This window comes from Vipera ursinii, assembly GCF_947247035.1.
Source record: "Vipera ursinii genome assembly, chromosome: 1".
Lineage (NCBI taxonomy): Eukaryota > Metazoa > Chordata > Lepidosauria > Squamata > Viperidae > Vipera > Vipera ursinii.
Window position 1 is genome coordinate 118,687,680 of NC_139512.1, and position 12,598 is coordinate 118,700,277.

Below are 12,598 nucleotides of genomic sequence, written 5' to 3' on the forward strand. Positions count from 1 at the left end.
ATAAAATACCATATGTTGTTCTTTGCTTTTCAATGAAAAATCAAAACAAGCTAAAAAATTTGGGGGGTGGGGGTAGAGTGAGAATTAGACATTTGAAATCCAAAGTATATATTAAAAAATTAATCTTTTCATTAAAAAGGTTAATGGATCCATTTTGTGTCATTTGATTTTAAAAAGTCATTTTTTAAAAAGTTGGTTTGAATGAAAGGGAAGGCCATCTTTGAAGAATATCAGCTGAGTAGAGAATATTTGAAGTATTTGTTTCTTCATTAACAGGAAATTATAGAAATATAATTACTGCCTTGTCATGGCGAAGGGGCTTGCGTAATTCAATGAAGCTATAAGCTATGCCGTGCAGGGCCACCCAAGACGGACAGGTCATAGCAGAGAGTTCTGACAAAACGTGATCCACTGGAGAAGGAAATGGCAACCCACTCCAGTATCTTTGCCATGAAAACCCTGTGGACAGTACCAAAAGGCAAAACGAAGATGAGCCCCTCAGGTTGGAAGGCGTCCAATATGCTAGTGGGGAAGAGCAGAGGGCTAGTACTAGTAGCGCCAGAAAGAATGAAGCGACTGGGCCAAAGCAGAAAGGACGCTCAGCTGTGGATATGTCTGGTGGTGAAAGGAAAGTCCGATGCTGTAAAGATTTTTTCTCCATAGGAACCTGGAATGTAAGATCCATGAATCAAGGCAAGCTGGACATGGTCAAACAAGAGATGACAAGACTGAACATTGACATCTTAGGTATCAGCGAACTAAAATGGACAGGAATGGGTGAATTTAATTCAGATGACCATCAGGTATACTACTGTGGGCAAGAATCCCTCAGAAGAAATGGAGTAGCCTTCATAGTCAATAAAAGAGTAGGCAAAGCAATACTGGGATACAATCCCCAAAATGACAGAATGATCTCAGTTCGAATCCAAGGCAAACCATTCAATATCACAGTAGACCAAGTCTATGCCCCAACCACCGGTGCTGAAGAAGATGAAATTGACCGGTTCTATGAAGCCCTACAGCACCTTATAGAACTAACACCAAAAATGACGTCCTTATCGTCATGGGGGATTGGAATGCTAAAGTAGGAAGCCAAAAGATAACCGGAATAATAGGCAAGTTTGGCCTTGGAGTACAAAATGAAGCAGGGCACAGGCTGATAGAATTTTGTCAAGAGAATACGATGGTCATAGCAAACACTCTTTTCCAACAATCCAAGAGACGGCTCTACACATGGACATCACCAGACGGTCAACACAGAAATCAGATTGACTATATGCTCTGCAGCCAAAGTTGGAGAAGCTCTATACAGTCAGTAAAAACAAGACCAGGAGCTGACTGTGGCTCCGACCATGAGCTTCTCGTTGCAAAATTTAGGCTTAAACTGAAGAAAGTAGGGAAAAGCACTAGACCACTCAGGTATGAATTAAATCATATCCCTGTTGAATATACAGTAGAGGTGACAAATAGATTTAAGGAATTAGGTCTGATAGACAGGGTGCCTGAAGAACTATGGACAGAGGTTCGCAACATTGTACAAGAGGTAGCAATCAAAACCATCCCAAAGAAAAAGAAATGCAAGAAAGCAAAATGGCTGTCTGAGGAAGCTTTGCAAATAGCTGAAGAAAGGAGGGAAGTGAAAGGCAAGGGAGAAAAAGAAAGATACGCCCAATTGAATGCAGAATTCCAGATAATAGCTAGAAGAGATAAGAATGCCTTCTTAAATGAACAGTGCAAAGAAATAGAACAAAACAATAGAATAGGGAGGACCAGAGATCTTTTCAAGAAAATTGGAGAGATGAAGGGAACGTTCAATGCAAAAATGGGCATGATAAAGGACCAAAATGGCAGGGACCTAACAGAGGCAGAAGAGATTAAGAAGAGATGGCAAGGGAGAAAAAGAAAGATACGCCCAATTGAATGCAGAATTCCAGATAATAGCTAGAAGAGATAAGAATGCCTTCTTAAATGAACAGTGCAAAGAAATAGAACAAAATAATAGAATAGGGAGGACCAGAGATCTTTTCAAGAAAATTGGAGAGATGAAGGGAACGTTCAATGCAAAAATGGGCATGATAAAGGACCAAAATGGCAGGGACCTAACAGAGGCAGAAGAGATTAAGAAGAGATGGCAAAATTACACAGAAGAACTATACAAGAATGAGCTTAACGTCCCTGATAATCACAATGAGGTGGTCACTGACCTCGAGCCAGACATCCTAGAATGTGAAGTGAAGTGGGCCTTAGAAAAGATGAGCAACAGCAAAGCTAGTGGAGGTGACAGTATTCCAGCTGAGCTATTCAAAATCTTAAAAGACGATGCAGTAAAAGTGCTACACTCAATTTGCCAGCAAATTTGGAAAACTCAACAGTGGCCACAGGATTGGAAAAGATCAGTTTACATTCCAATTCCAAAGAAAGGCAGTGCCAAAGAATGTTCAAACTATCGCACCATTGCACTCATTTCTCATGCTAGTAAAGTTATGCTTAAAATCCTACAAGCTAGACTTCAGCAGTATGTGGATCGAGAACTACCAGAAGTACAGGCAGGATTTCGAAGAGGCAGAGGAACTAGAGATCAAATTGCCAACATACGCTGGATCATGGAGAAAGCTAGAGAGTTTCAGAAAAACATCTACTTCTGCTTCATTGACTATGCTAAAGCCTTTGATTGTGTGGATCATAACAAACTGTGGCAAGTCCTTAAAGAGATGGGTGTACCAGACCATCTTATTTGTCTCTTGAGAAACCTATATGCGGGCCAAGAAGCAACAGTGAGAACTGGACACGGAACCACTGATTGGTTCACAATTGGGAAAGGAGTCTGGCAAGGCTGTATACTGTCGCCTTGCCTATTTAACTTATATGCAGAGCACATCATGAGAAAGGCAGGGCTAGATGAATCAAAAGTTGGAATTAAGATTGCTGGAAGAAATATCAGAAACCTAAGATATGCAGATGATACCACTCTAATGGCAGAAAGTGAAGAGGAACTGAAGAGTCTCTTGTTGCGAGTGAAGAAGGAGAGTGCAAAAGTTGGGTTGAAACTAAACATTAAGAAAACCAAGATCATGGCATCCGGCCCTCTCAATTCCTGGCAAATAGATGGGGAAGAAATGGAGGTAGTGACAGATTTTATTTTCCTGGGCTCCAAAATCACTGCAAATGGGGACTGTAGCCAAGAAATTAAAAGACACTTGCTCCTCGGGAGGAAAGCCATGGCAAATCTAGACAGCACACTAAAAAGCAGAGACATCACCCTGTCAACAAAAGTGCGTATAGTCAAGGCTATGGTCTTCCCAGTTGCAATGTATGGCAGTGAAAGTTGGACCATAAAAAAGGCTGAGCGCCAGAGAATTGAGGCCTTTGAACTCTGGTGCTGGAGAAGACTCCTGCGAGTCCCTTGGACTGCAAGGCGATCAAAGCGGTCAGTCCTAGAGGAGATCAACCCTGACTGCTCTTTAGAAGGCCAGATCCTGAAGCTAAAACTCAAATACTTTGGCCACCTAATGAGAAGGAAGGACTCACTGGAGAAGAGCCTAATGCTGGGAAAGATTGAGGGCAATAGAAGAAGGGGACGACAGAGAATGAGGTGGCTGGATGGAGTTACTGAAGCAGTAGGCGTCAGTTTAAATGGACTCCAGAAGATGGTAGAGGACAGGAAAGCCTGGAGGAACGTTGTCCATAGGGTCGCGATGGGTCGGACACGACTTCGCAACTAACAACAACAAATAGAAATATACAATCTGTTGAAACATTTTTAGTCTGATAGTACCAGCCATTGTAACATGCATCTTGATTCACTAATGTAGATGATTTTATTTTACACACCTTGTTTCTCTTGAACATTTGTACAATATGTATACAGATATACAGATTTACAATCACTAATCTACAAGGAACAAATGATGATTCCTGCCTTAAAGCAAAATGGGAAATTGTAAACAAACATACTCCACCTAACTTGTTCCCTCCCCCCCCTTAATTCCTTCCCAAAATATTGGATCACAATGGTTGGAGTTATCATCCTAAATCTCTAAAAGTCCCGTGGGTGGAGAAAACCGGTCTATCTATAATCCCATAAGATCCTAAGAGAACATAATGTAACTTCTTTTTTTGGCAGAGCCTGAGGAGCAGAAAATACTGCAACTGCAAATTTCAAAAGCACATAAATCTCTAATTGTGAAAATGTAATTTATTCTACAAAAATTAACCTGAAAGATAAGTAAGTCAAAGGTATAATCAACAGACAACTTAGGCCAGATTATTAAAAGGGATTTCTCCCAACATTTTAAAAAAGTGCACTTCAATAAATTTTGCTCTCTACTCTGGACTGCAAACAACATTTTTCAATATAGTTCCTAATAGAATTATTGCACTGAATCGCATGTTGGCACTGGCTGCATAAGAGGATTGTGCACATACTGGAAATCAGTGCAGGAATATTCAGTGCATAACTTTCAATTACACATTTTAAAACATAAGATAATTACCATGAACAATCTCAGAGATGTTCTCCATGAAGAATTGCACAACAGTACATAAATATCCACTGTAGCAGAAAGACTAAAAGCTGCTTTTCCCAACCTAGAATCCTTCAGGTGTAAACTCCACCATCCATTACTCCTAGACAGCAAGAGGCTAGGTTGGAGAAGACTGGCCTGACGCTAGGATTAAACGGAGCTTTTCCCCACCTTTCATGTCCAAGAGAAGCCTGCCAATTCTAATCTTTATGAGGAGTATCTGAGCTGGGTTTGCAAGGCTCCCTTGAGATGCCCATAAATAACTTACCGTATATACTTGAGTATAAGCCGAATTTTTCAGCCCACTTTTTGGGCTGAAAAATTCCACTTCGGCTTATACTCCAGTCAACAAAAAAACTTACCGAGGACTTGTGCGCGGCCGAGGCTTTGGTGCTTCCGGGATCGCGCGCACCTCTCCCAAGCCACCGCCGTCCGGAGACCTGCCGAAGTTTGGGGAGGTTTGGGGAGGTGCGCGCGCACCTCCCCAAACCTCCCCAAACGTCGGCAGGTCTCCGGACCTCCGTGCCCTGCCTGCCTGCTTCTTTCCGCAGCAGAAAGAAGCAGGCAGGCAGGGCGCGGAGGTCCGGAGACCTGCCGACGTTTGGGGAGGTCTCCGGACGGCGGCGGCTTGGGAGAGGTGCGCGCGATCCTGGAAGCACCGAAGCCTCGGCCGTGCGCAAGTCCTCGGTAAGCTCCGGGCGGTCACTTGCTTCGCGTCTCCTGAGGGAAGGGGGGGCGACTGCAGCGGGCGTGTTTCCTCGCCTGCTGGGCGCCGCGATTTGCCTGGGGAACGTGCGGGCCCCGAATGGCAGCGTGGAGCGAGGAAGCGGACAGCCAGGGCTTCCCCGAGAGCTGCGGCCACACAGGGTATTCCTGTGTATTCAGGCTTGCAAAATGGCGGATCGAGCCTCTGCTGGCGGCAGAGGCTTGCAGAGCGCGGATCCAGCCTCCGCCGGCGGCGGAGGCTTGCAGAACGGCGGATCGGCTTATGTAAGTCAGAATATCTGAATAATTTAACCCAGTTGTATCCTTGTCACTCCCAATCAAACCAGCCTATAGTGATTCATAAAATCAACTGTAAAACAACAATAATAAAATTACAAATACTCTCCAAAAATATGGCATGCATTATAATAATTAAAGCCTCTATAATGATCCCAGACAACAGAAATCAATAGTTGCAACTGTAAAATATTAACATATTCTTCAGGGGAAAGAGGTTAGGATACAAAAACAAATATTTAACTTCTTAAACCAAGATGGAAACACTTTGGACTCTGAGTTATAGGAGAGTCCATAAAATTGGTATAGGAAAGCCCAACTTCAAACTGATTCCAGATGAGCTTCCTCAGGACTGGCACCCAAAGAAGCCTTTAATGGATGATCAGAGTTCCCAATTCACAACATAAACAAAATGTTTCATTGGGTGAAATAAAAGAGAATGTTAATACCCAGACTACAAAGATTTTAAACCAAATCCAACTTAGACTATGAATGACTGAACACACTAGTCTGTGTTCTGGATAGTGTATATACTATCCTGGTACAGCTGCCAGGGAAAATAAGTCATAATTCACAATGATAACCATTCTATATAACCGAACATGTGGTTTATAGAATCTGATACTGTAGAGCTCCATAATTAAAAATAGATGTTGAAAAGCTCACATTCATTATTTACAGTTTGGCCAGTTCTTGTTTTGGACACACTGTTGCTCTGAAGTTTCCATTATATCATACGACCTAAGGCAGGGGTAGGCAACCTCGGCTCTTTTATGACTCATGGACTTCAACTCCCAGAATTCCTGAGAGTTCCTAAGGGAACAGATATCAGTTCCTAAGGGAACAGATATCAGTAATTCCATATATGGTCTGCAAAAATCTGGACGGCCACTAGAAAGCAGGAAAGAGATAAGGAAAATTCTATTCGTTGCTTTAAGGTCGGCTGGATTTTTATAACTCAGAAACAGAAACCCTAAGGGATGTACATCATAAGTGCTTCTGTATGGCGCTAGTGTTGCGCTAGAAGCATGCTCACGCTTGCAGACTGGTAATGCACACAGGGTGTGACTGCAGCTTCAATGAGGCTTGTCTGTCAGGCGATTTAAATGGCCCAGCTGGTATTTTTGTGAGGCAGCTGCTTTCCAAAGCAAAATGAGATCATCAGGAATCACCCAACAATTCTGTGAAGAACAGATTCCCAGAGCAGTTTCACACTGAAGGCCCATCTGCAGATGACGAAAGCAAGACAGAGTTAACCGCTAACATACTGATCACTACAGAAAAAAGGGCCCCAACCACCCCATAGCTAATGTTAGCTCGGTTAAGCCATCACATGATTTACTTTGCTTTGCCTTACAGTGCACACTTGTGCTGCATATAAAACAAGCCAAGATTCATAAACTTTCCCCTTCTCCACAAATATGATCACTACACCATAGGGAACTGTTCAGCATATTGTATGTTGTCTTAATAAGATTCAGCTTAGGTTGCATATGCCCAAATGCGGGCTCTGGATTTGTTGCTTCAAAGTCAACCAGGATTTCTTAAACCCAGAACGGCAATTTGTAATGCTGGCTTGGACTGCAACGAATTATGGTTCAGACAACTTGTTGTTTGCTTAGCAGTCACATTAACAAAAAGGAGCAATGTGGGAGTGAATGAACTATGAAAATGTCCTGCAAATATGGCCACTGGGAGCTGAGCAAAATGGCCGTGTGCAAAGCACAACTATAATTCACTTTTTAATAAAATATTTTAGTGTGAAAGGGTGCTGCCAGGATCCCGATTTTTGGTCACCATAGATTAACATGGCCTTCCTTTGCAATACGTGCTGCTGATTTGTCTGTGTGCGTGTAGGTGTGTCAGAGAGAGAGTGCATGTGTTTAAAGGCAAGTTTCTAATCTGTCAATTTGCAGATTGTATTAATAAGAATATTGATAATAGGCCTCTATCAGTATTAACAAAAATAAATGGCTCCTGTGTTGCTCATTTCCTTTTGCCTGGAATTTCCATCCCAACACATCCATTTATCTCTCCTTGCCTTTTACTACATCCTGACTTTGCAAAGAAGGAAATAGTAAAAAGCAAGAAAGATTAAAAATAGAATATCTTAGTAAAGAACATATTCAGTAAAGCACATGCCCATCATCAACTAAGGCAGTGTTTCCTAACCTCAACTATTTTAAGATGAATGGACTTCAACTCCTAGCATTCCCAAGCCAGCATGCTGGTTGTAGAATTCTGGGAGTTGAAGTCCACTCACCTCGAAGTTGCTTAGGTTGAAAACACTGCCTTAGTGTTGATGATGGGCATATGTTTTATTGAATATGGTAGGTAAAGGGCAAAATCCCCAAGAATCATATTTCTGCAGTTAAAATACTGAAAATGCATTCAAGGCCTTTTCCTATTCAAGGCTCAATTTCCCATTCCCACTTAAGCTACTTAGTGCCCAAGAAGGAGAAGAAAAACTGAATAGAAAAGTGTGACGGAGCAGCACATTTTAAATTAGAATGCAGCAGAGGTCAAAGTTTTATTCCCACAGCTGTAGCAGCAAGCACCCCAGCCTATCTGGAATTCCAGTGTCAGCTCCCCACGCACACCTACTCTACAAACCATCTGCGTTAGCGCTCTTATTTTTGCTGAGTTAACCTCGTTAAATCCAGGCCATTCCTGGATGTTCAGTGGAGAGAGCTTGTGCTGTGAATACATGCTTGTATCAAGCCCAAGATTAAATCTTTAATCCATATAAGGGAGGAAGCTGTACAGGCTGGACAAATGCATTGCACAAAGAGCTAAATGCATATCCTAGAATGGGAATATTGTCCTTTCTTGGCAAAGCAAAGTTCTTTTTTGATACCTCTGTTAACATCTTGAGAAAATCAGTGGAATACAGTATATCTACTGTAATAGATCTACCTTTACAACCACATGTGAGAAATAACTCTGACTCCTTATCTTCTTATGAGTCAACAGCTGGAAGGGAAACACAGCTTGCCTATTATAGTAATGGGTTGGATTTTTGCAACAGAGGTTAGCTTTAAACACAACTCACCTAATTCTAATGCCGTGTGGTTTCTAGGCAGCCTTAGGCAAACAACTCTTTTATAACTAAATTTACCCCACAAGACTGATGCAAAGAATTTAATATTTTCTTTTTCACCCAAGCCTAAGATTTTTGCCATTGTACTATTCTAAAGTAAAATATTGAATTGAAGAAGCTTCTTGGATGAGAAGCAAAACATTTTCAAGGGGGGAAAAACCAGCTGCCTTTTGAAAAGCACCTTTACACTAAATTTGCCAGTCACCATTTACACACTTTGCAAGTCTATCTACTGACAAGTAATTGTAAAATGTATTTCATAATGATAATGTAATAGAATAATGATGATATACTTATTCAAGAACACACAAGTGAAAGCCCTGAGACTAGCTTTTGTACTCTCTCAGAAAAGTAGGGTGAGGCCAGCCATGAGGACAAAAGCTTGACAGTACCTACCTGACCTTGGCTGATCTCAGAAACTTAAATAGGGTGAAATCAGGCCTCTACTTAGACAGGATAGGAAATCCCTGGTTTGCAAAGACAACAACGCCCCCCCATACACACAAAACAACATTCTCCCCCAAAACCCAAGGGAACTCATTTCCATACTGCTGTCAAGAAAACTGTGGACATGCTTGTGAAATACCACTTAACCCAGAGATTATCTTATTAAAATAATTTAATTCAGCATTGTTCAGTTTGCAAGCATTTGATTGCTTGCAGAAATTATTGCCATGTCCCTGCATTTATATTCATCATTTTCAGTTTGCTCCATACAATTCTTTTCCTTAAATTAGCATCTAAATGAGAACATTTACAGGACTGATTACATTTAATGAAGAATTTTATGTAACATAGTAAATATACATCTATGCCCTAATAGAAGAGCTTTATTTTACATGTCAAACTATGGTTTAATCACTATTACCTAAACAAAGTGGCAGTTGTCTAGGCTACAGCACAACTTGGATTTATAAACCCCAATCATTCATGCTGAGCCCCAAAGTGTGTTATATCTTAACTTGAAGTGCAACCCATATCTTCCCTACTTGCACGTCCTTAAAATAAATCCTTGGATTGAGAGGTCCTTGGTCCCTGCATTAAACAGAAGCGACCCAGACTGGTTGGTTCAAAATGGGAACTGGTTTCCAGGCAGGCAAGAGATGATTTTCAGAGCTACTGATCAGGGTGTTTAATAGAAGGGATTGCAAACTCATGTCTGCAGGGATCTGACATAACAACATTCCTGAACAGCAGGAGACAGAGAATTGCAGTTTTCAGTTCTAAGCACTCCCACCTTCCCTCACCAGCCAAACACAATCATTCCTCCCTCTCAAAAGTTCCTTTATATTATCTTCAGATTAACAAACTATCATCAAATTTCCCCTCTAGTCCAATTTTTTTAAGCCTCATCTAATTATTTCTTCTTCTTGCTGGAAACAGATTAATTGATCCACGACAATCGAATGCCCTGATTCCTATGCTCCTGACCACTTTGAAGCTTTTTTTCAAATATATGGCAATCCTGGGAATTCTGGGAACTGTAGCTCCCACTCAAGCTGGACGAAACCAATTTGGAACCGGAGGGGGGGGGGAGGAGAGAATTTGCAAGAAACTAGCTGGTGATCCTATATCAACTTTCAAGGGGAAAACCCTTCCCAATTCCACGGATCTACGGCTTGTTCAGAGAATTTTGTTCATCAGATACTTAAGTGATCGATCAACTTTTCTTTAAAGCGCCCACGTTCCTTTTCGGCAGCGCTTTAAATCAAAGCTATGGCTAGCCCAGGGGTAGGCAACCTTGGCTCTTTTATGATTCGTGGACTTCAACTCCCAGAATTCCTGAGCCAGCACAGCTGGCTCAGGAATTCTGGGAATTGAAGTCCACGAGTCATAAAAAGAGCCAAGGTTGCCTACCCCTGGGCTAGACAAAAAGTTTCCCGACCAAAAAAAAAAAAAAAATCAGGAAATTCAATACTGTACTTTTACGCCCTCTTCGTAAGGTTCCCCAGCTCAGTGCGGATGGTGGAAGCAACAGCTGTCTAAAGAATTCCGGACGCGCGGAAAGGAACTTTGATTTCGAGACTACGAACCAAATAAATGCAAGAGAGGACCAAAATAAATAAATAAATAAATAAGTCCACGCCTCCCCTAACGGGTCATCGAGCGCGCGTAAAGGTAACATTTAGCACAAAGCGATTTCCGCGTGGGTTGCTTGAAGGTACTGCAGCGACCAGCGACTCTGGATAATTCTTGGGAAAAGGAGGTGTCCACTACTAGGGCGGCGAGGAGGCAGGGAAGCCACCTGCGTCCGTCGGGGATGCAGCGATGCCAAGGGGGAAAAGGGCGGCGGGAAGAAAGATGGAAGCAAATCCTCTTACTCTCGTAATAAAGAGCTTGCACTGACCCTCCTGATCCGGGCTGCGGTGGCCCTTATAAAGAGGGAGCGGGGAACTTTTGGCGGATCGGATCCGGACATCAGCCGCGAAAGAGGGGCGGCTCTCCCGAATTCCTTTCGGGGAAGAGAAGTTGGGGGAAAACTCACCCGATTTCCCCAAATGCGGCCGACCACCCCCAGGTCAAAGCGCGCCGCCAGATCGCGCGCCGAAAGCCCAGGCTGAAGTTGAGACGATCCGCCAGGCAGGAAGCTCTCTCTCTCTCGACCGAAGATCGTTAGCAGGGAAAAGAGGAAGGGGGAGGGAGGGGAAGGAAAAAAAAAAGGAAAAAAAAGCAGGCGTGTCAACCAACGCTCCGGGGAGGTGGAGACTCCGGGCCGCAAGGAGGGGCTGCCCGAAAAGCTAGCGAAGCAACTGCCTGCCGGCGGGAGAATGATTAACTCGGAGCTACCTACGCCGCTGCGCGCAGTTCCTCACCTTCGCGTCAGAGTATACACCAGGGGTCTTCAAACTTGGCCCTTTTATGACTTGTGGACTTCAACTCCCAGAATTCCTCAGCCAGCAAAGCTGGCTGAGGAATTCTGGGAGTTGAAGTCCACAAGTCATAAAAGGGCCAAGTTTGAAGACCCCTGGAGTACACGGTAGTTTGGGCCGGGCGATCCTTCGCTGCCGTGCCGTAGCTCGAGGCGACACCGTCGTGCCGCCCCGAAACTCCCCCCTTCCCACCGCGACTTCGGGAGAACAGCCAAGGCAGGCGGCTCCACCACCTGCTGGAGGTGCGAGTTCCCAGTGACACACCGAATGGGTAAACAGGGACAGAACGTTTTGTGTTAAGATTCCTTCCTTTTTCGCAACCGGCGTGCGGAGAATCCTGGGAGGTAGAAGTCAGGGTGGCTTTTCAGCGTTTCCTTATAAAGTCGTTCTTCGGTAATGGTGGGGTTGTTGTTGTTTTGTTTTTTTTAATCCGTCTTGCCTTCACTCATCTGATACAGTTGGAGAAGCTACAGATTCCAGGTTGTTAATTGCGAAGTCGCGTCCGACCCATCGCGACCCTACAGACAACGTTCCTCCAGGCCTTCCTGTCCTCTACCATCCTCTGGAGTCCATTTAAGCTCACGCCTACTGCTTCAGTGACTCCATCCAGCCACCTCATTCTCTGACGTCCCCTTCTTCTATTGCCCTCAATCTTTCCCAGCATTAGGCTCTTCTCCAGTGAGTCCTTCCTTCTCATTAAGTGGCCAAAGTATTTGAGTTTTAGCTTCAGGATCTGGCCTTCTAAAGAGCAGTCAGGGTTGATCTCCTCTAGGATTGACCGGTTTGATTGCCTTGCAGTCCAAGGGACTCGCAGAAGTCTTCTCCAGCACCATAGTTCAAAGGCTTCAATTCTTTGGCGCTCAGCCTTTCTTATGGTCCAGCTTTCACTGCCATACATTGCAAGATTCCAGGTTAGGACATAGTTATAGGTTGAACTCAATAATAAATCCTCACCATCCTTCTCATCATCCTCTTTTGGTCCCAAGTTTTAAACTGGACAAGTGACTGTACCATCTCAGGGGAGATGAGATCTGTACCTGTTGAGCTGTTGCTTTTCTTGCTTTCTCAAGTGCAAAAAGGCTTCCTAGATTACAACCCTTTCT

General features: G+C 43.4%; 1 protein-coding gene across 1 annotated transcript in view; it reads right to left on the bottom strand.

Moving 5' to 3' along the window:
• Nucleotides 1-11,218, bottom strand: part of PLEKHG3 (pleckstrin homology and RhoGEF domain containing G3) — a 63,186-nt gene extending 51,968 nt beyond the window's left edge. Inside the window, exon 1 of the mRNA XM_083349379.1 lies at nucleotides 11,111-11,218. The gene's annotated coding sequence lies outside the window, so the exon portion shown is untranslated. The remainder of the gene's footprint in view (nucleotides 1-11,110) is intronic.
• Between the last annotated feature and the right edge of the window lie 1,380 nt (nucleotides 11,219-12,598).